Genomic DNA, 25,677 nt, shown 5'->3' on the forward strand with positions numbered 1-25,677 from the left:
CTTGTGACTGCGTGTGCTTGTGCTAGTCTCTAATCTTTTTCAAGGTAAAGAAAGTCCCAACAAGTTTTTTGTGCCGTTGCCGTGGACTTAGTTTTCAAAATCGTATTATTTTCAAGTGAATTGTTTCATGTGTGATTGTTGCATACCTCTGTCATTGGACTCAATTGTTATATTTAACCTTTAAAGGGAGTTGTGTAAGAGCACAGGGTCTGGTTGGTTGACCTTTGATCTAGAGATTGAAATGACCCTTAAAAGGATAAAGCGTGAGAAGAGGTTGAGAAAAGAAAGAGAAAATAAAAAAGAGAAAGAAGTTTAAGAACAGACCGTCGAGATGAATAGAAATCCACAAGATCCTCTACCTCCACAAAATCCACCTGTGAATGGATATATGGCACGTGGAGTAGCAAACTGAGCACAAAAAGTGCCTAATCCGATCCTAGTATCAGATAACCGAGATGTACACATGTGGAACTATGTCACTCATGCGTTCCATAACTTAAATTCAGGGATAAGTAATCCATTACCCCAAGCTACATAGTTCGAGCATAAGCCAGTCATGTTCCAGATGTTGCAGATGATGGGCCAATTCGGAAGGTTAACTAACGAAGATCCTTACTCTAATCACAAATCTTTCATTGAAATAGCTAATGCATCTCAATTTCCTGGTGTATCTAAGGATGCACTAAAACTAAAAATGTTTCCTTTTTCTCTCAGGGACGATGCAAGGACTTGGCTAAACGCGCTAGAACCAAATTCTATCATCACGTGGGCGGGACCGACGGATAAATTTTTGGCAAAGTACCATACTTTGACAAGGAATGTTGACCTTCGAGAAGACATTGTGTCTTTTCGACAAAAGGAGAACGAAGTAGTTCAAGAAGCTTGTGAGCGTTTTAAGGAGTTACTTAGAAGATGCCCGAGCCATGGGTTGCCCGTATGTGTGCAAATTGAATAGTTTTATAGAGGATTGGATCGTTAATGAAGAATGACATTGAACACCATAACCAATGGCTCATTGTTAGAAAAGTCAGTTAATGAGATCGTTGATATTTTGAACAAAATGACATAAATTAATGACCAAGGAGAAATAGGAAGTTCATTGCCAAAGAAGTAAGCATCAGCCAGAATATTTATGTTAGACACAGTAGCCTCAATTCAAGCCCAAATGGCAGCTATGAACCAGATGTTAAAACAATTGACAATGGAGAAGGGAATCAAAATCCTCACTTCAGCGGCGATTCTTGAACCCTACCTTGTTTTACAAATTACAGACATATCTTTTGTTTATTATGGTGATAACCATGTGTATGAGAACTGTCTAGCTAATCCAGCGTTTGTTTTCTATGTAGGTGAAGGTGCTTGGTGGAATTTCAATCCAGATTTAAATACTTACAACCCTGGATGGAGGCACCATCCAAACTTTTATTGGAGTACCCAAGGAGTAGCAAGTAGCAGTGCGCAACAATACAAGCAAAACTACACTCCTTTTGGTTTTCCCACGAATCTAGCATTGCAGCCACAACAATACAGTCAACAAAGAGCTCAAAATAACACTCAGCAAAGTGGTAAAAATGGAAGTTTGGAGGCCAGGATGAAAGAATTCATGACAATAACTGATGCTGTAATAAGAAACTTGGAGATGCAAGTGGGGCAGATAGCGAATGACCAAAAATATAGACCACGAGGTACACTGCCAGGACACACGGAGAATCCAAAGTGAGATCGTGAAGGAAATGAGCAGTGTAAGGCAGTAGTCACAAGAAGTGGACTGAGTTATGATGGACTCTCCCTTCCAAATGAAAAAACCGATGCAGTTAGACCTGTTCCTGCATCCACATCTACTCCACAACCAGAAGAGAAACCAAAACTCGTAGGTTCATAAGAGAGGTAAAAAGGCTGACAAAGGTAAGCAAGTAGTCCCATGCACTACTCCGCAGATAGGTAATATTAAGATTCATCCACCTTTCCCCTAAAGGCTAGTTAAGAAAAATAAGGATAGTCATTTTAAAAAGTTCTTTGAGATTTTAAAACTGTTGCATAAAAATATACCTCTCATATATGCTTTAAAGCAAATGCCTGACTATATTGAGTTTTTGAAAGATATTATTTCTAGGCGTAAGAAGTTAGGAGAACATTAGACGGTATCCCTAACAAAGGGCAGTAGTGATGCTTTCGGGAATCCATTGCCTGCTAAATGTAAGGACCCAAGTAGTTTTACTATCCCTTGCTCAATAGGTGGTAAGAATCTAGGGAGAGCATTGTGTGACTTAGGGGCAAGCATTAATCTTATGCCTATTTATGTCTTTAAAGAGTTAAATATAGAAGAAGCTCGTCCTGATACTGTCACGTTGCAACTAGTGGATAGGTCCATTAAAAAACCGGAAGGAAAAATAGAAGATGTGCTTGTTAAAGTTGATAAGTTTATTTTTCCCGCCGATTTCATAATTTTGGATTGTGAAGAAGATCTTGAGGTGTCGATCATTCTTGGGAGGCTGTTTTTAGCAATTAGATAAACAATATTCAACATTCAGAAAGCAGAGATCACTATGAAGGTCAATGATGAGCAAGTCACCTTCAACGTCCTTGACGCGATGCGGATCGCGGATGAAGTTGAGGAATGCTCTACAATAGGGGCAATCATGGAGAAACTCCAAGAGATAATTGTGGAAGACTTAGAAGCAGATTTGGAGGCCGTAGAAGAAGAAGCAAAATTGCTTCTGGCGCAATTTTGCCACAGTATGAGTATTTTGAGTTGTTGCAACCGACAATTGCTGATTTGAAGGCCTTCCCACCTTACATTATTGAACCTCCATAACTGGAGAAGAAATCCCTACCTTCTCATTTAAAACATGCTTATTTGGGTTTAAACGATACTTTGCCAATTATCATTTCTTCATATTTGTATAATGGACACGAACCTTTACTTTTGCAGGTTTTATCTAAGTACAAGAGGGCTATTCGATGGACCATAGCGGAAATAAGAGAAATTAGCCCTACCTTTTGCGTGCATAAAATCATCCTAGAAAAAAGAGCCACCAATTCTATCGAGATCCAAAGAAGGCTGAACCCCAAAATTAAAAAGGTGGTCAAGAAGGAGATAATAAAATGGTTAGACGCTGGTGTGATCTACCCCATTCCAGACAGCAGCTGGGTTAGTCCGGTTCAATGCGTTCCCAATAAGGGTGGTATGACAGTGATTACCAACGATGAGAACGAGTTGATCCCGACAAGGACGGTGGCTGGTTGGAGAGTGTGTATAGACTACCGTGTCGCCTAAATAAGGTAACTCGAAAATACCATTTTCCACTATCTTTTATTGACCAAATGCTTGATCGTCTTGCAGGGAAGGAGTGCTATTTCTTCTTAGATGAATATTCTGGTTACAACCAAATTACAATTGCTCTGGAGGACCAAGAAAAGACCACTTTCACATGTCATTACGTGAAATTTGCGTTTCGGAGGATGCCGTTCAGTCTTTGTAATGATCCCGCCACCTTCCAAAGATGCATAACTGCGATCTTTTGTGACATGGCAGAAAGCATGGTAGAGATATTCATGGATGATTTTGTTGGGTGTGTTGCCCTAAACTCGTAGTTTGTATTTATGTAAAAACAAATGTATATTCAATAAAGTTTTATTCAATAAATTTGTTGTTGAATTCATTGCATTACATTGTCCAAAATCCAATAAACTAAACATCCAAGGTTATTTTAGTGTAACCGGGACAGTATATATACTGGGTATATATTTGATATACCCCTGATATGCGAGGTATATATTTGATATACCCTGATATACAACTGGATAATGTCCCGTGAATAACCTAAAGGGTCTATAGTATATGGATAAGGCTGGGTACCTTATCTGGCAACACTATGGATACGGCCCACTCTGTAAAGGTTACAGACGACTTGATCCAGGTCGTTCGTGTGGAGACATGCGAGTGGGGGTATCCTATAGAATGAGTTTGTATAAGACTGGACCACGAAATAGTCAATCTTTAGATGTAACACTGTTACTACAACAAATTTGCCTTTTCATGACGGGCATTGCCTGTCATTAAATAATAACCATGTCGGTCACTGACCGACATCTATACGAGTGTCCTTGTTTCCCTTTCATGTCGGACAGTTTTAAGGTCGGGCATTGCCCGTCATGTATATTCTCTTTCCATCCGAACATGGCCGTCATGAAAGGACTATTTAAGGTCGGGCAGCGCCCGTCATGTATAGCGTTTTCCATGACGGACATGCCCGTCATGAAATGATAACCATGACGGGTGACAACCGACATTGTATGTGTGTCATTGTTTGTACGCCATCGTATGTTCGTCGTGGAATGACTATATTTTGTGACAGGCATTGACCATCATTATTTTGTGAATAAATTAATTAAAAAAATATTTGGTTGCCCAGACGTGGCTAACCAACTATATATATTTCCTTCAAACCTATGATAATATTTCAATATGCAACTAAAACTTTTAACACATTCATCCATTATAAAACAATATCTATTATAAAACTTAACTCAAAAACTAACCTTAGACTCAAAACACAAATAATCAAAAGTACAAATTTCAACATAACCTCTCCACTTTTAGAATAACTCAAAACTAGCCAACAATATATCTCTCCCTTCCAACCTATTCTATAAAAGCTTAACAAAAACACAAACAATCAAAAGTAAGTACAAATTTCATCATGACCTCTCCAATTTAGAATATAACTCAAAACTAACCAACCAATATATCTCCTTCCAACTTATTCTCACAAAATAATTCTCAATATTATTGAAACTCAAAAAATAATAGGCAAGTAAAACTAATTTCAACATCATGATCTTCTAAAACTTAACTCAAGAACTAACCTTAAACTCAAAAAACAAATAATCACAAATACAAATTTCAACATAACCTCTCCACTTTTAGAATAACTCAAAACTAGCATGGTTATAAACAAAACAAACACTTCTATATTAACACCCTTCCACACAAGAACAAATGGGATCGCCCGTCTCTCCAACAAAACTACATTCAGCATAAGAATCCAGACTTCTATATATTATAAACAAAACAATCCAACACATTCAGCATTATCAATCAAATATTTCTATAATAATCCAAAACTAATATGTTATGTAGTACCATATATACACCATTCAAACTTCCACATATTATAAACAAGACAATGTATTTCTAATCTACCAAGTACTAAACAGAAAGTAGTCTGAACCAAACACTTACATCAAATAAACACAACTAATGAATTCATAGGTACTACACAAATCGTCCAACAAAAGATGTCCATTCTATTCGAACTTCGTCAATTTCTTCTTGTTGATAGGCACTTTTTGTATTAAACTACAAAAAAAGAAAAAGATAGACAATTCTAATATAATGACAAATCATATATAAACACATAAAGGTATATGATAATACGTACAAGTTCAGTTATAGGAGCATGAGGGTTCCGCACTATTTCTCGTATATACATTTGCAAATAGTACCCACACTCGATAGAACCTAGTTGTCGAGGACACTATGAAAATTTGAAAAATAACAAAATTATGAGTTATACAAAGGATTTACTACGACATTGTTATGATTTATGCAAATTTACCTTCACAGGTTTCCAAATTGTAGTACTGCGAGATTGTTGAGTAGAATGTTTGGCTTGCCACATTTTCAATAATCTAAATAATTTGAAACATTAGAATAACATAATTGTAAAAATTTTAACTATAAGAGTTCAAGGCACTTACGTGTTTATGATTCCCTTATAATTTTCTTCAATCTTACTTCTTAGAGAGTCCAATACATAAACACAATTCTCTCAGAGATGTATAACAAACAACTTCCAGTGAAAACTATTAATAACCAACATGATAATATTATCATTCATGCATGGATAAAAGAAACTATAAATAAATAAAATGAAGTTAAATTGCTAGCTTACCCACTGTTACGTGGGATGAGTACTACTTGTTCTAAGTTACCCATGTCTAACCTGTTGGCTAGATGTCTGGAACAAGTTTCTTGAGACATTATTTGTGGTACAATGTTGTCTGGGTCAACCACCAAGAACTTCTTACATGTCTTCTTCTTACATTTATTCAAAAGATACCTAAAAATATAATTGTAAAACATTAAACTTCTTAGTTAACGAATCTAAGATATGAAATAGATTTAATATACTTACGAAATGTATGTGAGCACACACATCTAGCCTATTTCAATCATCTCGCAGTATTGCATGATGTCCTCACGTGTTGAACTAATGATCTTCTCTCTTCCAAATATGTAATCAGCAATATTGAATCCAATGACATCCTTGTGGTTCATCGTATGCATGGCATATTGATTTAGGAGTTTAATAGTCATATGGACATCAATATGTTTAGATGATTGTGTTATTGGCTTCAACGTTCAAGGAGAAGGAACCTTTGACAAACAAAATGACAAATATTTAACAAATGAAAAATTAAAACCTCACTCAAGTTAGAACAAGACATACCTTTTTCTCCTCATCTAAAATTACTAGTCTACGAAGCCATGCCATGAAGCTACCAATGGTTTGATTTAATGTCTCTATCTCCCCCTTAACAGGAATTGGTAGTGTAGCATTTTCACCAATGACAATGTCTACCATGACTCTCACATTGTCCACACCTAATGGCATTCCATGAATTGTTGGACATCTTAATTTTTTGGTTTTGAAAAAGACTAAAATCTAATAAAAAAATGTGTGTTTTACTTTAAACGGATGAATAAGGAAAATAAAAGGAAAATATTAGGGCCGTTTTGATAATTATTAAGGGATCATAGTCTTTTTTTTTTTAGGAAACATATATATATATATATATATATATATATATATATATTAATGAAACAACTTCTTATAAGTACTTTTGGAAAGAAAAAACGCTTTATAAGTGTTTTTAGAACCTGTTAAAATATTTTTTATTATCTAAATTCTAACCATTTGGTTCAAAATTCATTTCAAAATGACCCTAAAAGACCAATTGGTTTTATTTTGAAAAAGAAAAGAAAACGTAAAGAAACAAATTTTGCCAACATAAGGAAATTATAAGGCAGAAAAAATCACAAACCCAGAAGGCAAATAAAACTAACATATAAAAATTAGCATACATTACAATTTACATGCAATGGAAAGAAAACTAACATCATGACCATTAAAAACCAACATTATATGGCATAAATATCGAGAGCAATTAATATAAACTATCATCTTCAAAGACATCTCCAAATACAATTGTTTAGTAAGAGATAAAACTCGAAAAGTAAAATAAATGGATAATTTCTGTAATACAAAAACACAAGCCAAAGAAACCAAGAGAACCACAAAAAGAATAACACTAAATGGTTATAATTATTCCAAACCTACAAATTTGCATGCTTGGCCTTAGGTGCAAGTATCTCAAATGAGTGAACAACATGGTGATATTTATACTAAAAAAAAAAGATGAGAAGTGAAAACACAGAGTCCGAGTTTGCAAACAATCAAATTTGTATTATTTGATTTTATTACCAATTGACCGACCTTAAACCTAACTACAATTTCCACAGAAAAAGAACAACGCAACTTCTCAAAAACAAAATTCAATCATTCCTCACAAAAATATCCTTTACGGCAAAAAAAAAAACAAAGCAGTATCGACGAAACCCACAATTTCAAAAGGACATATGAACAGGGGATGTGAAACAATCGAAAACAGTTGGTGGGTGTCGACCAAACCCTAGACAAATTGCAGCCCTTTGTCAGTACAAATCATGAAGCAATAGAGATTCTAAACAGTCAATTGGAGTATTCTGACATTCATAAGAAACTTACCCACTGCACAAAGGGATGGATGCTGCCGTCGATCAAAGCCATGGAGGTCGTCGTCCTCGTTGTTGTCGCTGTCAATTGAAACCATGGAGTTCCCCATCATATGTTCTTGTTGCCATCGATCAAAGCTGCGGACTTCGACTGTCGCCACCAGACTCGCTATTCTACCTATTTCACGCAACAATGAGGTGAGAAATAAAGACCACAAAATTTGGTGGAAAGTTAGTGTTGGGGTTAAAAATAAAATTTGGGCCACTTTTGATGGCGGGCCCAAATGATGATCTACTATGTCGGGCCTTGACCGACATTGAAATATAATTTCTTTTCTATTTTTATTTTTTAAATTGTCTGTCATTATTTCCTCCTTGTTTTTTTGTCCGTCATAGTTTCCTCCGTATTTTTTTTCTGTCCGACATTAAAACTCATATTTGTTGTAGTGCGTTAACTAATAGATTGTTGTTTCTTAGGATGACCAGGCAACTCATTCTCAATCTTGAGTGAGTTATGGACTCCTGCCCGTGATGGCTCGTCCTTTGATCTCTGTGGGTGAGAGTGGCTCAAGTTGCCGACTCAACATTTCTACCAGTTTGGGGACGAGACTGAGTGGGGAGCTGGGAACATAACTTCACAAGATGGAATTCACTCCTCTCTGACTTTAGGGGAGTAGATGAGTGTTCCCTTAAATGCTGACTCCGGGACTTGAACAAGGGGCCTTACCCTCTCATTGGCCCGAGAGGGACTTCCGGTTATTGGTCGGACCATAATCGGGTTGATCATTAGAGGAGCAGTGGTATTTAAGGAGTAAGATGTAACTTAGGGGTAAAACGGTAATTGACCCAACTTGAGTTACGAGCACTCGTGAATGATTGACTTGTTATTAATGGCCGTATATCCGTGGACAGGAAAACATTCTACAGTGAGAAGAGTGCAACTGCGGGTCTTTAGTGGAATGACCAGTAGTTAACGAATGTTGATTAACACGGTAAATGAGTTTGACCGGTTAATCTCGTATCGTTGGAGCTTCGGATCTGTAGGTCTATTAGGTCCCCTTGCTAGCTCATAACGGGTAAAACGAGGATCAAGTTTTTGGAAGAATTTGAATTGTTCAAATTACTTAAGGGATTATATGTATATTGATACATTATAATATATAGTTAATTATGAATTAAAACTATATATTATGACAGAAATTATTCGAATGAGATTCAAATAAAATTAATATGAATAAGATTCATATTAAAACTATATGTTAAAAATAATGTGCATAAGATGTACATTAAAACTATAGGTTATACGAGAGAAATGCTATAGAATATGATTCTATTTATGTGATAAATAATTAAGTGTTAATTATTTGATATATATATATGTTAATTAATTATTCATTATATTAATAATTAATTAATATTTATTAATTAATATGATTAATGGATTAATTATTATTATTATATATATATTATAAATATATTATATATATATATATTATTAATATATTATATATATATTATTAATATTTATATTTATATTAATATTAAACTCCCCTGCAAAATTGTAGGAGAGTGGGAAGTTGGTATGACGTGGGGAGTTACCCCACGTCATTCTTTTTTTTCTTTGTCAAATGGGTTGCAGAAAGATTCTGCAATTTTTATAGAACGAAAAAGAAAGAACTCCCATTTGAATCTCTCTCAAGCTCTCTCAATACTCCCTCTCATTCCAAACGAGGTGCTCCCACAAGCACAGTCTCGAGACCAAAGAGGATAGCGAGGAAGACACGGTGGTGGTGTTCGGGTCGAAACCATTGAAGAAACGTTCTTCAAAGGTAAAGTGTTCCCCTATATTTTCATCTTGAATTTTTTGAGTTTGTTTCCCAAATTTCACGAACAATGGTCCGCTTCCGCTCCGGGATTCATATCCCTTCAATTGGTATCAGAGCCAAGTTTTTGTTTTGATTTTTTGGGAGTAAATCGGTGTTTTTGGTGGGTTTTTTCATATTTTCGAAATATGGGTTTACGGGTTGGAAAATTTACGGTTTTTGGCATTTAGATAGCGTTTTTCTTCTTAATTTGATCATGTAAGGGCCCGTTGGTTTGGGCATATTGTTTCTGCATTTAATCTATAAGTCCGGGTCGCTCGAAAGTTGTTCGTGGCATCGGATTTGGTGAAAAATTGCAGAAAACAGCGCAGAAGACGAAGCAGACTGCACAGACAGCGCCGTGGCGCTATGCAGCAGCGCCAAGCGCTGTAGGGACATCACTTACTGCACGGCTCTGTACTATAGCGCCGCGGTGGTGCCCTTAGGCGTCGAAGCGCTGTCCCGATGTTTTTTGGCACGTTTCCGTGGTTCCTGTTCGCGGTTCGAGGGCGGTTGCAGTCGTTTCTCTTTTTTGTATTATTTTGCTTTCTTAGGGTGCCAAAAACCATTCCACACTTGCTATTTAATTAATTTATGCATTATGAATGTATATTTTAATTAAAATCATATTGCATATTGTATACCATATAGTTTTAAAATCCCACCATAGGTTATATGCATAATATGTATGTTTGATATATAGTATGTATGTATGGTCATGCATCATATAGTTATAAATCGTATAATGTATGAATGCATGTTTTATTTTCATAATTAATATAAGTGTTGTATTAATTAGATGAAAATAAAGTTGCATTGAGCATGACATTACTTTGGTTAATATAATTGTTATATTAATGTATGCTTACAATGCATGATTATAATTTTAATTTCTTAAATTTTATAAGAGTTATAAAATGTGGTAGAAAGAAATTAAAATCTATAATAAAGAATTGCATGCAAACATAGGGTTTAAGTTCATTAATTTTAAAGGGGTTTAAAATTAATTAGACCTTAGGTTATATCTTCTAATATGATTAAGGGGTAGTCTTTTATTTTATTTTAACTAGGTTTAAAATAAAATGATAAAAGACTAAATATAAAATATTGTCTATAAGGGAACCCTGTATAAGGAAGGTTCTGTCTAGGTTACCTGACCGTAAGGGAACACCTCTACCTGGGAATGACCTGAGGGTTGAATTAGTCAATATTTTATGTACATGCAATAATGTCGTTGGTTTATTAAAGTGTTTAATGAACTAAAACATTATTGTACAACTACCAATATAATAGTTATATTGGGCCGACTAAAAAATCACTTAATTATTTTCACTTAGCCGGGATTTATCTAAGTAATATACCCTAGTCTTAGAATACTAATTGGAGCTAAAGAGAATATGTAATATACAACGTATATATTTGATATACAAAGTATATATAACATACTTTTCTCTCTCTATCACGTTCTCCTTTATTCACACTGTGAGTTCCATGTTCGGCCTGGTGTCGCCCTGAGCGCGGCCTCCCTACGGAAGGTGTTTGCATGGTTCAATATCGAAGTGAATGAAGATAGTATTCATAGTAAGTGGGAGAAGGACGTGTGACAACACATCCTGCAGTCTCTGTCATTGGTTTGCACCGTGAGGTTTCATACATAACCTGTGTGTCATCCTGAAGCGACCATCCCTATGGAGGGTTCATTGTATGGAATCAAAACCAAGGCAAACTCCATAAATGGATAATGGTCTCTTAGGTTTTGCTCCAATATTTTCCTTCCCTACGGCGGGAATATTGGGGTGGATCTATGAGGTCCGAAAATGACGGGTCACACTTACGGGGAGTTGTTAAGTTAGTTAGCAATTTCCAGACAAAATAAACAATGACTAATATTTATAGGAATAAGAGTTATTCTAGTGTAAAATTTAGTTGAGAAAGTCTCAGTGAAGGAGTACCTATCTACCCTACGATAGCTGTTACTCTAAATCACTGAAGCGTCGTTGCAAAACAATTTTGTTAGGGTGCTTAATTACTTTTGCTAAAACTTGATTGGGTTTAAAGGCTAATGCATGAAACTGATATAGGTTGTTTTTACTTTCAGCATGTCTGCTTCCATTATTGCACTCCTAGCAGCTCAAAAACTTAACGGCGAGAATTACAAACAATGGAAATTGAATCTAAACACTATTTTCGTGATAGATGATCTTAGGTTCGTCTTGCAAGAGGATTGTCCTCAAGCTCCTGCACCTAACGCCACTGTGGCGGTGCGCAACGCCTATGACAGGTGGACCAAGGCCAATGACAAGGCCAAGGTCTACATCCTGGCGAGCATATCTGATGTGCTTGCCAAGAAGCACGAGGACACGGCCACCGCTAAGGAGATCATAGACTCGCTGCAGAGCATGTTTGGACAACCGTCCTCATAGGCTCGACATGAAGCCCTTAAGTTCGTTTATAACACCCACATGAAGGAGGGTTCCTCAGTGCGAGAACACGTTCTCAACCTGATGGTCCACTTCAACGTGGCTGAGTCGAACGGGGTCGTCATAGACAAGCAGAGTTAGGTCAGCTTCATTCTGGAATCTCTTCCAAAGAGTTTCCTACCATTCCGCAGCAATGCGGTTATGAATAAGCTGGAGTACACTCTTACCACGCTCTTAAATGAGCTGTAGACCTATCAGCTCTTATGAAAAGTAAGGGACAAGAAGGGGAGGCAAACGTTGCAACCTAAAAAAGGTTCAACCGAGGTTCGTCCTTTAGAACCAAGTCTGCGCCCTCTTCTTCTGGAAGTATGACTTTTAAGAAGAAGAAGGTTGCTGGTAAGGGGTCTAAACCTGACTCCGTTGCTGCCGCTGCCAAGAAAGGCAAGGCCAATGTTGCAGAGAAAGGAAAGTGTTTCCACTGTAATATGGACGGGCATTGGAAGCGCAACTGCTCAAAGTACTTGGCCGAAAAGAAGAAATCCAACGAAGATAAATATGATTTCCTTGTTTTGGAAACATGTTTAGTGGAGAATGATGACTCTGCCTGGATATTGGATTCAGGAGCCACTAATCACGTTTGTTATTCATTTCAGGGAATTAGTTCCTGGAAGCAGCTTGACCCTGGAGAGATGACTCTCAAGGTCGGAACGGGAGAGGTCGTCTCAACTGTGGTGGTGGGGGAGCTCAAGTTGTTTACAAACAAGAATATGTATATATTATTAGATAATGTGTACGTGGTTCCTAAAATTAAAAGGAACTTAATTTCAGTTTCTTGTTTGTTAGAACATATGTATTCCATTTCATTTCAATTGATTGAAGCGTTCATTTCGGGAAATCGTGTTAATATTTGTTCTGTTTTGCTTGAAAACAACTTGTATGTGCTAAGACAAACCATAACTGAAGCAGTTTTAAATACCGAGTTGTTTAAAAATGCTAGAACTCAAAATAAAAGGCAAAAGGTTTCTCAAAAAGAGAATACCTATCTTTGGCACTTAAGATTACGACACATTAATCTCAATAGGATTGGGAGGTTTGTTAAGAATGACATTCTAAGTGAGTTAGAAGACGATTCTTTACCACCATGCGAGTCTTGTCATGAAGGCAAGATGACTAAAAGACCTTTTATTGGAAAAGGTTATAGAGCCAAATAGCCCTTAGAACTTATACATTCAGACCTTAGTCGTCCGATGAATGTTAAAGCTCGAGGAGGGTATGAATACTTCATCTCTTTTATAGATGATTATTCAAGGTATGGTTATTTATACCTAATGCAACATAAGTCTGAAGCCCTTGAAAAGTTCAAGGAGTACAAGACTGAAGTTGAAAATCAATTAGGTAAAACCATTAAAACACTTCGATCAGATCGGGGTGGAGAGTTATGGACTTGAGATTCCAGGACTATATGATAGAACATGGAATTACGTCCCAACTCTCAGCCCCTGGTACACCTCAACAAAACGGTATATTAGAAAGGATAAACAAAACCCTGTTGGACATGGTTCGATCAATGATGAGCTATGCTCAGTTGCCTAACTCGTTTTGGGGTTACGCAGTGGAGACTGCGGTTTATATTTTGAACGTAGTTCCATCAATAAGTGTTTCTGAAACACCTTTTGAACTATGGAAGGGTCGTAAAGCTAGTTTACGCCACTTCCGCATTTGGGGATGCCCGACACACGTGCTCATGACTAGTCCAAAGAAATTGGAACCTCGTTCAAAAGTATGCCTATTCGTAGGTTACCCTAAAGAGACAAGAGGTTGTATATTCTTCGATCCTGAAGAAAATAGAGTGTTTGTATCAACAAATGCTACTTTATTGGAAGAAGACCATATTCGAGATCATAAACCACGAAGTAAGGTAGTTTAACGAGATTTCCGAAGAGGCTACAAACACGTCAACAAGAGTTGTTGATCAAACTGGCACTACAATGAGTTATTGATGAAGCCAGTACATCACGTCAGTCACATCCACCTCAAGAGTTGAGGGTGCCTCGACATAGTAGGAGGATTGTGTCATAACCTGACCGCTACGTGGGTTTAACTGAAACCCAAGTTGTCATACCTGATGATGACGTCGAGGATCCATTGACCTACAAAAAGGCAATTGAAGATATTGACAAGGACAAATGGGTCAAACCAATGGACCTGGAAATGGAGTCGATGTACTTCAATTCTGTTTGGGAACTTGTAGATCAACCTGACAGGGTAAAACCCATAGGATGCAAATGGATCTATAACTGAAGATGAGACGCCGAAGGAAAAGTACAGACTTTTAAGGCGAGACTTGTGGCAAAAGGCTACACACAAAGGGAAGGGGTGGACTATGAAGAAACCTTCTCTCCTGTAACTATGCTTAACTCCATTAGAATACTTTTGTCCATTGCCACATATTATGACTATGAGGTATGGCAAATGGATGTCAAGACTGCTTTTCTTAATGGCAATCTTGAAGAAAGTATTTATATGTCTCAACTCGAAGGGTTCATAGCTCAATGTCAAGAGCAAAAGGTTTGCAAACTTAAACGGTCCATATATGGACTGAAACAAGCATCTCGATCTTGGAACATAAGGTCGATACTACGATCAAATCTTATGGTTTTGACCAAAACGTTGATGAGCCTTGTGTATACAAGAAGATCGTCAACAACACTGTAGCCTTCTTAGTGTTGTACGTAGATGATATCCTACTCATTGGGAATGATGTAGGATACCTCACTGACATAAAGAAGTGGCTAGCGACTGAGTTTCAAATGAAAGACTTGGGAGAAGCTCAGTATGTTCTTGGCATCCAAATTCTAAGGGATCGCAAGACCAGAACGTTAGCTCTGTCTCAAGCAACTTATATCGACAAGATGCTTGTTTGATATTCGATGCAGAATTCCAAGAAAGGTTTATTACCCTTCAGGCATGCAATTCATCTGTCTAAGGAACAATGTCGTAAGACACCTCAAGAAGTTGAGGATATGAGACGTATACTCTATGCTTCAGTAGTGGGCAGCCTGATGTACGCTATGATGTGCACGAGGCCTGACATTTGCTATGCCGTAGGGAAGGTCAGTAGGTACCAATCCAACCCAGGATATGATCACTGGATTGCTGTTAAGGGAATTCTCAAGTATCTGAGGAGAACGAGGGACTACAAGCTCGTCTATGGCCCTAAGGATTTGATCCTTACAGGATACACTGACTCTGACTTTCAAACAGATAAGGATTCAAGGAAATCCACGTTGGGGTCAGTATTCACTTTTAACAGAGGAGTGGTAGTTTGGCGAAACATCAAAAAAGGATGCATCGCAGACTCCACCATGGAGGCTGAGTATGTTGCAGCTTGTGAAGCAGCAAAAAAGGCGGTTTGGCTTAGAAAGTTCTTGACAGATTTGGAAGTCGTTCCAAACATGAACTTGCCCATCACACTTTATTGTGATAACAGTGGTGCTGTGGCAAATTCTAAAGAACCTCGAAGCCACAAGAGAGGCAAACACATTGAAATGAAGTACCACCTTTACGGGAGATAGTGCAACGAGGAGATGTGATTGACACAAAGATCGCTTCGGAGCAAAATATTGCTGATCCTTTTACGAAGGCACTTACAGCTAAAGTGTTTCAGGGTCATCTAGAAAGTCTAGGTCTACGAGCTTTGTACGATTAGTCTAGGGCAAGTGGGAGAAATGTAATGGGAATAGTGTATGCCCTAGTTTATTGTATTTTCCCTTTGCTTTATGATAATATACACCCCACTCGAGTTTAGTTCAAGTGGGAGTTTGTTGGGTGTGTTGCCCTAAACTCGTACTTTGTATTTATGTAAAAACAAATGTATATTCAATGAAGTTTTATTCAATAAATTTGTTGTTGAATTCATTGCACTACATTGTCCAAAATCCAATAAACTAAACATCCGAGGTTATTTTAGTGTAACCGAGACAATATATATACTGGGTATATATTTGATATACCCCTGATATACGAGGTATATATTTGATATACCCTGATATACAAGTGGATAATGTCCCGTGAATAACCTAAAGGGTCTATAGTATATGGATAAGGCTGGGTACCTTATCCTGGCAACACTATGGATACGGCCCACTATGTAAAGAATACAGACGACTCGATCCAGGTCGTTCGTTTAGAGACATGCGAGTGGGGGTATCCTATACAATGAGTTTGTATAAGACCGGACTACGAAACAGTCAATCTTTAGATGTAACACCGTTAACTAATAGATTGTTGTTTCTTAGGATGATCAGGCAACTCATTCTCAATCCTGAGTGAGTTATGGACTCCTGCCCGTGAGGGCTCGTCCTTTGATCTGTATGGGTGAGAGTGGCTCAAGTTGCCGACTCAACATTCCTACTATTTTGGGGACGGACCGAGTAGGGAGCTGAGAACATAACTTCACAAGATGGAATTCACTCCTCTCCGACTTTAGGAGAGTAGATGAGTGCTCCCTTAAATGCTGACTCCGGGACTTAAACAAGGGGCCCCACCCTCTCATTGTCCCGAGAGGGACTTCCGGTTATTGGTCGGACCATAACCGAATTGTTCATTAGAGAAGCAGTGGTATTTAATGAGTAAGATGTAACTCAGGGGTAAAACAGTAATTTGACCCAACTTGAGTTACGAGCACTCGTGAAAGATTGACTTGTCATTAATGGTCGTATATTCGTGGACACGAAAACATTCTGCAGTGAGAAGAGTGCAACTGCGGGTCTTTAGTGGAATGACCCGTAGTTAACGAATGTTGATTAACTCGGTAAATGAGTTTGACCGATTAATCTCGTATCGTTAGAGCTTCAGATCTGTAGGTCTATTAGGTCCCCTTGCTAGCTTATAACGGGTAAAACGAGGATCAAATTTTTGGAAGAATTTGAATTGTTCAAATTACTTAAGGGATTATATGTATATTGATACATTATAATATATAGTTAATTATAAATTAAAAGTATATATTATGAGAGAAATTATTTGAATGAGATTCAAATAAAATTAATATGAATAAGATTCATATTAAAACTATAGGTTAAAAATAATGTGCATAAGATGTACATTAAAACTATAGGTTATACGAGAGAAATGCTTTAGAATATGATTCTAGCTATTTATGTGATAAATAATTAAGTGTTAATTATTTGATATATGTATATGTTAATTAATTATTAAGTAGATTAATAATTAATTCATATTTATTAATTAATATAATTAATTAATTATATATATATTATATATATATTATATATATATATATATTAATTATATATTATTATTATTAATATTTATATTAATATTAAACTTCACTGCAAAATTGCAGGGGAGTGGGAAGTTGGTATGACGTGGGGAGTTACCCCACGTCATTCTTTTTTTCTTTGTCAATTGGGTTGTAGAAAGGTTCTGCAATTTTTACAGAACGAAAAAGAAAGAACTCCCATTTGAATCTCTCTCAAGCTCTCTCAATACTCTCTTTCATTCCAAACGAGGTGCTCCCACAAGCACAATCTCGAGACCCAAGAGGATAGCGAGGAAGACACGATGGTAGTGTTCGGGTGGAAAACGTTGAAGAAACGTTCTTCAAAGGTAAAGTTTTCCCCTGCATTTTCATTTTGAATTTTTTGATTTTGTTTCCCAAATTTCACGAACAACGGTCCGCTTCCGCTCCGAGGTTCACATCCCTTCTGATTTTTCTTTGTTTGGTGAGTCGTTTGAAGTTTGTTTAGAGAATTTAGAGCTGTGTTAAAAAGGTGTGAAGAGACTAACCTTGTTCTTTATTGTAGAAGTGCCATTTTATGGTACGTGAAGGTATAGTCTTAGGTCACAGAATTTCAAGAAAAGGAATTGAGGTCGATAGGGCCAAGATAGACTTGATTGCCAAACTACCCCCTCATACTACTGTAAAAGGTGTTAGAAGTTTCTTAGGACACGCGGGTTTCTACCGCCGTTTTATAAAAGATTTTGCGAAAATTTCTAAACCTTTGTGTCAGTTGTTGGAAGTGGATCGACCCTTTGTTTTCGATGAAAATTGTTTGGAAGCTTTTGAGACACTTAAAGATGCACTTAGCTCAACACCAATCATAATTGAACCATATTGGAACTTGTCATTTGAACTACTGCATGATGCAAGTGATTTTGCTGTAGGTGCAATGTTGGGTCAACGAAAATGTTAAGTTCTTCATCTTGTTTAGTATACAAGTAAGACCTTGAATAATAGTCAGTTAAACTACACTATGACCGAGAAAGAACTTTTAGCTGTTGTTTTCGCATTTGATAAATTTCGTTCACATTTGATTGGGACTAAGGTTATAGTCTTTGCGGGATCACTCTGCATTAAAGTACTTCTTTGATAAAAAAGAAGCTAAGCTCAGGTCAATTAGATGGATATTATTGCTACAATAATTTGATATAGAGATAAAAGATAGAACAGGAACAGAAAACCAAGTAGCAGATCATTTGTGTAACACCCCAGGCCCAGGATTCGAAATCCGGTTTCGGCATCTCTCTGCCCCGGTATTCCAGCATGCTTTGTCCTCACTCACATGCTTCCTAGTAAAGCAACTAGGAGGTCACCCAACCTAACATTGCTCCAAACCAAGCAGGCTTAACTTTGGAGTTCTTACGATTGAGCCATCGAAAATGAAGGTGCACCTTGTTGGTATAGGTACTGACTATCAATTCTTTTTAACCCTTTCTTGACCATTCTTCAATAATCTCAGGATCCCTCTCATTCGGATGTGGTATCCGTTCATTCATGTACCCTTCCTCTCGGGCGTCACATGAACCGTAATGCCCCAGGATTTTTTTTTAACATCCCAACGAGGACCATTACCAAAAGCCACCTAAAACGACCTACTCGTACTAGAGAATTTAAACCACTAGACGTATAAATTATGACCAACTCTCACCACGCTTCCGCTACGCTACTCTGATCAATAACACTTACAAAAACTTGCACTAAACAGCCCAAACACCACCAACGTTCTAACGAAACTCAAATCCTTCACAGTTAATAATTTGATAACAAACTAACTTTACGAACTTCTCAATGAAAACTTCACTAATCGTAAACCATCCACTACGCGAATCTAACTTTCACAAAAACAACAAAGCAAAAGATAACTCAAGTTCAACTTGAACAAATGCATTATACTGATAAATATCCTCAACGTATTACGTCACCACAAGTCAAGTAGCTACATAAAATTACGGTTCTCAAGACAACGAGTTATCAATCCTAGGACATCCTCTAAATATGGGACTTCACAATACACTTTATTAATCTAAAAACAGACTTAAGCCAAAAACAAACAACTATAGCTATCCTATTCAACTTGGAACTTAACGATGCAGAGTTAAATGGTCTCTCTAATCAAGTCTTCTCCTCGCCATCACCATCCCAAGAGCTAGCTCGACACTTGCAACTAGAGGGGAAAAAGAGGGATGAGTACAACCACAGTACTCAGTAAGCAGCCCTTATCTGAAGGGTCACGCACAACAGCATACTTATCAAGGAAACAACATATCATGCTTATCAAGGAATCAACATATCATGCTTAGCACAACTCTCGAGCTTTGAATAAATAAAAACATATCACAAGAAGCAGTTTATGCAAATGTTTAACTATACATGTACCGTACATGTCAAACTCATCCTTACAAATTAACACACTAGTTCTCTCTCTTGATTCCTCCAAGGCTTACTCCTTCGAATCGTATCGGCCCTTGCCATTTATCCCCGAAGCCCGACATTCGTCTACAGAGGCTTGGCGTTCGACCTTGCCATTTATCCCCAAGGCCTTGAACTGTGCATCGACTCTTGACCATTTTTACCCAAGGCCCCGATGACTTCACCATCTATCGGCCCTTCACCATTTTTACCCAAGGCCCCAATAGTATTCCTTCCAAAAGACTGCTCGTATCGACCCTCGACTGTTTTTACCCGAGGTCTCGATACTCAGTTAGTGATGTATCAGCCCCCGACCATTTATACCCGAGGCCCTGACACTCACCCATTCACTTCCCCCAAAAATCCAACGCCCCTTACCATAACCAACTCCACCTCAACCCCTAGCCTGCGAACAGGGTCCGAAAATATGCTTCAATAACCCCCACATCTCATAAGAAAATAATATGACTCCGACCAGCACGCTCACATCATAAAGAAACATTTTTATAAACTATACTAGCACGCCCACATCATAAGAAAACATAATCGCAATAATTCCATTTTAACAAGCATCCCTTGGTAATCACACATCATTCCACAACAATTCTCAGCAGTCTAACAAGACAAAATTCCACCATTATCACCGACGAATATTCAACACTACACCAAGTATACAGATTAACACAAACGAGAGTTACCTAACACAATAGCGTATCAAAACAACATCAAACATCACAAAACAACACATTAGAAACCAAAACCAACTAACACACATTAACGCACGCACACGCCCCTTGTCTACTTACTTTGTTATGTCTCAAAACTTTCACAAGAGTCCTACTTGCTACTACGCCATGCCTCATGCATCAACAATCTCATAACAGTCCACTATGCGATACACCAAAATGATCATATGTAAAAACCAATCAATTTAAAATAGTCCAGCATGATCCAACAGCTCCAACAGGCATCGTTCACAGAAGAGGCACAACCAACATCTTAACCAAAATATAATCGATAGATACCCAGCATACATCAAACACAACTGATTTCTCATAAATCTTCAATATGCTTTCGAAACAACAGATTATAGTACCAGTATACAATTTTCATCATGAAAACCAATTAAAACATAACCACAATTCAAACATAGTCATCCAAGATTACTTGGTTACAATTTATTCACACAACCACATAATTTTCCTGAGATATATCAACAGTTTTATCAACAATGACGTTTACTAAATGATAACAACGATAAGCAATCATGCAAATATCACACATGGGCACACGAGCAAACAACCATATCATATCAGCACACAACAACCAATCCCTCCAGTAAGAAACTACTTACAACAAAGTTCTAATGCGCTACCAAGCTCACCGAAGGGTTCCTACCAACCCACACCGAAACACTTGGGTTATGCTTGGGTCACTTCCGGAAAGGTTCGAGCTTCTAAGATCGAGTTCGAAAGGCTTCGGGTTTGTTGATCCGGTGTCGAAAAACAACGGGTAATGCCGAATATCGCTGGAAAGAATAAAACGCCACAAAAGCGTTGTTGTCCATGTTTTGCAATAGGGGAAAATGCGTTGAATCTGCTACCGACGCCGCTGGATGTTGAAGACACGACACAAGCCGCCGAATCTCGTCTGCTACATGTCGTGTGCTGCCGTCAAACAGCCGAGACGCTACCCAACGCTGAAAAACCATCTCAAACACTACGGGTTCACCGAACCGCCGCGCCTGGTGTAGAATCGCTGTCGATTCTTGGCTCGGGCCACCATAGGTCGTGCAAATCGAAAGCTTGGTAGTCAGATCTAAAGCAAAAATCGTCAAGACGCTGCTGCAGTCGAGAACCACGTCGTCGCACGTCAAAAAAATTTATTGCTTCTACAACGAGGGTCACGCGTCACCATTGTTCGAGATGAACGAACCACTGCTGAATGCTTAACGCTAACGGGATCTCATGATCACGTCGGATCTTTGGTTCGCTGCCGTCGAAACTGATGGGTAGGTCGTCGGAGATAACGTCGGCAAGGGGCAACGACCGAGAGAGTGATGAAACAGAAGAAGTTGGGGTGGGGGGAAGGAGGCGGCTACAACAGAGAGGAAGAAAGAGAATGAGATGGTGCCCTAAATTTGTTTTCCCTTTTTTTTTTTATTACATTCTCTTTGTTTTAAAACTAAAAGTCCAACCCCTTATCCTTAAAGGAGGCCCAACTAAATAACACAAAAGCCCAATAATTATGCTTTAGAAATAAAATAAACCCCACAACAACCCGGAATAAAATAGTTAACTTAAACTCTAAAACCCCAGAATAATAATTCAAGAAAAAGTAGAATTTAGGAAGGGAAATCCTAAAACCCCTGAATTTAAGATTTAACTAAAAAAAATCTCCTACACAGGTCGAGAACTTAAATTATCTTAATCCAATGAAATTAAACTTAATTATAATTTAGCCAAAAATTAGAATTTCAAAGTTAGAAAATCCAAGAATTAAAGTTATCAACTTAGGGAAAAATCCAAAGACACTATTTATCTCTTAAAATAAACGAGTCAGAGAACGCGGGGCGTTACAATTTGTCTAGGCTAGAGTCTTCTTTGCAACATGACAACTTGGAAATTAAAGAGAAGTTTGTGGGTGAGCATCTGTTAGCTATTTCTAAAGTCCTTTGGTATGCAGATTATGCAAACTATCTGGTTAGCAGTATAATTCCTAATGATTTGAGTAAGCACCAGATAAAGAAGTTATTTCATGATGTTTGGTTTTATAGATGAGATGAACCTTTCTTGTTTAAATTAAGACCTTACAATATTCTCCGTAGCTGTGTTGCTGAGCATGAACAGAAGAAGATTATGGAAGCATCCCACAAATCACCATATGGTGAACATTTCATTGGACGTAAAACAGCAGCGAATGTCCTCCAAATTGGTTTCTTTTGGTCATCCCTATTTTGAGATGCTCACATATTCACTCAAAGTTGTGACCGTTGTCAAAGACCAGGTAACTTGACACAAGAACATGAGATGCCCTTAAACCCAGTACTGGAAGTTGAACTTTTCGATGTTTGGGGCATCGACTTCATGGGTCCGTTCCTACCTTCATTCGGTAAGAATTACATTCTCTTGGCTGTGGACTATGCTTCGGAATGGGTCGAGGCTTTGGCCACCCCGACTAATGATGCCAAGGTAGTTTCTCTCTTCTTGCAAAAATTTATTTTCCCTAGATATGGTACACCTAGATGCTTCATTAGTGATGAGGGCACACACTTTTTAAATAGAGCAGTAAGTAATTTGTTAAAAAAATATAACATTCATCATAAGATTGCTACTGCATATCACCCTCAACTAAATGCATTGCGGCGATATCAAATAAGACAATAGAATCAATTTTAAAGACGTTTGTGAATGTGAATAGGAAGGACTGGGCTATTCAACTTGATGATGCTTTGTGGGCGTATATAACCGCTTATAAAACTCTTTTAGGTATGTCCCCTTATCTCATTGTTTTTTGTAAAACATGTCATATTCTGCTAGAATTAGAGCATAGAGCATTTTGGGCTACGCAGAATCTAAGTTTTGAGTTATTTTGCTGTAGGTGAAGCAAGGTTGCTACAGTTACATGAGTTGGATGAGTTTCATCAATTTTCTTATGAGAATGCTAAGATGTATAAAGAACAAACCAAAAAGTGGCACGATACGAAAATAGTGGATAACAATTTGGAACCTGGAGACTTAGTATTATTGTTCAATTCTAGATTAAGGTTGTTTCCAAGTAAGCTTAAGTCTAGATGGTCGGGCCCATTTGTAGTTGAACGTTATAATCCACATGGAGCTGTGAATTTGAGTGATTTGAAAAGTAATATTTTTAAGGTAAATAGGCATCGAGTAAATAAATATTTTTGTGAGCATATTGACAGAGGCAAAACCTCTGTACTACTGAAAGATACATGAAAAAACAGCAAAAATAGTCCCTCGGTTGGATCCAAATGTAATTTTTGTTTTTGCATTTGAATTTGCAAGATCAAGATCTGACCCACGTCCAAATTGCACCAGGAACAATTTAAGAAAAAAAAATAAAAAATTCTAGTTTTGGGCATGATTTCCATGGGCTTTATTTGGGTTGTGTTTTAAATGGGTTTTGGGTTATTTTTAAATCAAAAGGGGTCCATTATTAAACCCTATTTTGTTTTTAAAATGTTTTAATACATAAAACATAAAGCTTTAAGTTTTCAAAAAACCCTCATCTGTGATTTCCTCACATCTCCCTCACTTTGTTTTCAAATCTACTCTCAAGAAATCTTCAAGAATCTTCATGTCTCTCACCTCCCTCTCTTTTTTAGCACACATAGGGCTTGTTGGAGGAGTTTTTTTTTTTTTTTTGTTGATCGTGAAGCAAGCTAAAGAACCATGGAAGGCTCTTCCTTCTCCAATCAATGTGACAGAGATAAGGGGAAGAAGAAGGTGTTGTTGCCGCCGCCAACTAAACCGGGTATGATTCCTTTAGAACCTCCGAGGATTTCTCGTGAAAAGCTAGTTTTTGATCCTAGGGAACAAGGAAGAAATTTTGAGGAAGGTTTAAGAATGAACCCTAAAAGAAATCTATCCATAGGTGGTGCAAATTCTGAAAAAATCAATGTAGAATCACATTATGCTAGGGTTAGTTAAGAAGTTCATTGTAAAAAGAAATTAGGGGGAGTTACTAAGGTCTATCTTAAAAAAAACAAATCCTTGGAGGAAAAAGTGCTGCAAAGATGAGAGAGTGTGTTTATGCAAAGATGTGCACAACAGTGTGTTCCTGATTGTAGCTCGAACTCGGCCTCCGTACCGACCTGAACCTTTGGGCGGACCTGCACAAAAAGGTGAGCACTCCGACGATCAAGTCATTATAGGTCGGATTCCAAGTTCAGTTCCAAGCCAGAAATCATCGTACCTGATCGTGGAGTGAGGTCCTCTACTTATGGGTGGTAGTCCCGCCAATCTCGCGACGGTTACACCCGGTAATCCCGGGACCGTCGGTTACGCCCGGTGATCTCGGGACCAACGGTTACGTCCGGTAATCACGCTGCAGACAGTTGCTCACATCGGCCCCTACCGAGCCTCTGGACAGGTCGGACCTGAGCCAGGTTCACCTCGGCCCTCATACTTAGCTCTCGCCGGCGTTGGTGGCAGCCATCTCGGCTATCCGAGCTAGGCATGACTCATGGGCCATCTTGGAGCACCAATAGGGGTCCTCCACGTGTCCAGGGTACTTAATCCCCAAAAATTGGCCCCCTCTCTGTCTGGTCCGATCTCGACCTGGCAGAGAAGTTCATTCGACTTGCTTTGGACACGTGGCGACTTCCTATTCGTGGGAAAATACAACCGTTGCGGAAGATTTATCGTCGGAATATTCAAATATTCCGACGCTTCGGATCTCATAGAGGATCCTAGCCGCTCGTTGATTACACGTGTACGGTGGGAAATTCCTCCGACGGGCTATAAATACCCCCAATCCTTCAGTTCATACCTTACGTTCCTTGAATTCTTGGAGTTCGATCTGAAGGCAGCTCGAACCCTTGGTAGGTCGGTCTCTTCCCTCTTTCTTTCGAACGTAATTGCCATGTCGTCCTCTATTAGTAGCAACCTAGGATCCGAGTTAGCTCGTAGGTTAGAGTCCGAGCTCGAGGAGATAGAAAACTTTAGAATCTCCGATGACGGGGAGGATAGTGACGCCTCCACTTCAGGTCAGGGCTTGGAATACCCTTGTAGGATACCTGAGCAGTACCTCGGATCCCTTCGTAGGGGGTTCTCTATCCCTGAGAACATCCTCCTCAGGCTTCCGGAGGAAGGGGAGAGA

General features: G+C 38.2%; 1 long non-coding RNA gene and 2 other non-coding genes across 3 annotated transcripts; all 3 read right to left on the bottom strand.

The window, feature by feature from the left end:
* Nucleotides 1-823: 823 nt before the first annotated feature.
* LOC148210341 (small nucleolar RNA R71) lies at nt 824-930 on the bottom strand. Its single transcript, XR_015792527.1, has one exon. It is a non-coding gene; the product is annotated as a small nucleolar RNA R71 (small nucleolar RNA).
* Nucleotides 931-5,098: 4,168 nt separating this feature from the next.
* On the bottom strand, nt 5,099-6,897 carry LOC111024004 (uncharacterized). The gene is made up of 6 exons (XR_015792177.1): nt 6,201-6,897; nt 5,958-6,125; nt 5,764-5,868; nt 5,622-5,694; nt 5,445-5,540; nt 5,099-5,362 (listed from the first exon to the last, which is right to left on the bottom strand). It is a non-coding gene; the product is annotated as an uncharacterized LOC111024004 (transcript).
* Nucleotides 6,898-19,286: 12,389 nt separating this feature from the next.
* On the bottom strand, nt 19,287-21,977 carry LOC111024005 (uncharacterized). Its single transcript, XR_002603263.2, has 2 exons — nt 21,191-21,977; nt 19,287-19,591 (listed from the first exon to the last, which is right to left on the bottom strand). It is a non-coding gene; the product is annotated as an uncharacterized LOC111024005 (long non-coding RNA).
* Nucleotides 21,978-25,677: the final 3,700 nt, after the last annotated feature.

The sequence above is a fragment of the Momordica charantia genome (genome assembly GCF_013281855.1).
Source record: "Momordica charantia cultivar OHB3-1 chromosome 7 unlocalized genomic scaffold, Mcharantia_2.0 BLBB01000007.1, whole genome shotgun sequence".
NCBI classification, from domain to species: domain Eukaryota; kingdom Viridiplantae; phylum Streptophyta; class Magnoliopsida; order Cucurbitales; family Cucurbitaceae; genus Momordica; species Momordica charantia.